The sequence below is a fragment of the Myotis davidii genome, unplaced genomic scaffold, assembly GCF_000327345.1.
Source record: "Myotis davidii unplaced genomic scaffold, ASM32734v1 scaffold443, whole genome shotgun sequence".
In the NCBI taxonomy this organism is placed as follows: domain Eukaryota; kingdom Metazoa; phylum Chordata; class Mammalia; order Chiroptera; family Vespertilionidae; genus Myotis; species Myotis davidii.
Window position 1 is genome coordinate 322,305 of NW_006294062.1, and position 532 is coordinate 322,836.

Sequence of the window (532 nt, forward strand, 5' to 3'; positions counted from 1 at the left end):
GCAGCAGACCACGGAGGCCGTGCCTGCGGCTGGGCAGGGATGGAGCTGGGAGCAGTGGCCCTCGCCTCCGGGACTCCTCACTCCCCAGGCAGAGTGGCATTCAGACCGCGCCCGCTGGGTGGTGGCTTCCCTAATGAAGTCCATCCTTTTTTTTTGCAATGACTCTTATTTCCCAATAATTACCTTAGTTCACCTGGGGATCTTCTGGGGAAGAGAACACAAAAGAGATGAGTAGACAATTAAATACAAAGTCTCGTGAGGAGTAACAGGAATCAAAAATTCACATCAGCCCTGGCTGGTGTGCTCAGTGGATAGAGCATCAGACTGTAGACCGAAGGGCCCTGGGTTCGATTCAGGCCAAGGGCACATACCTCAGTTGCAGGCTTCTCCCCAGCTCAGGCCCTGGTCAGGGCGAGTGTGGGAGGCAACCAGCCGATGTGTTTCTCTCACATCGATGTTTCTCTCTGTCTTTCCCTCTCTTACGCTCTCTCTAAAAATCTTTAGAAAAATATCCCCTGGTGAGGATTAACAA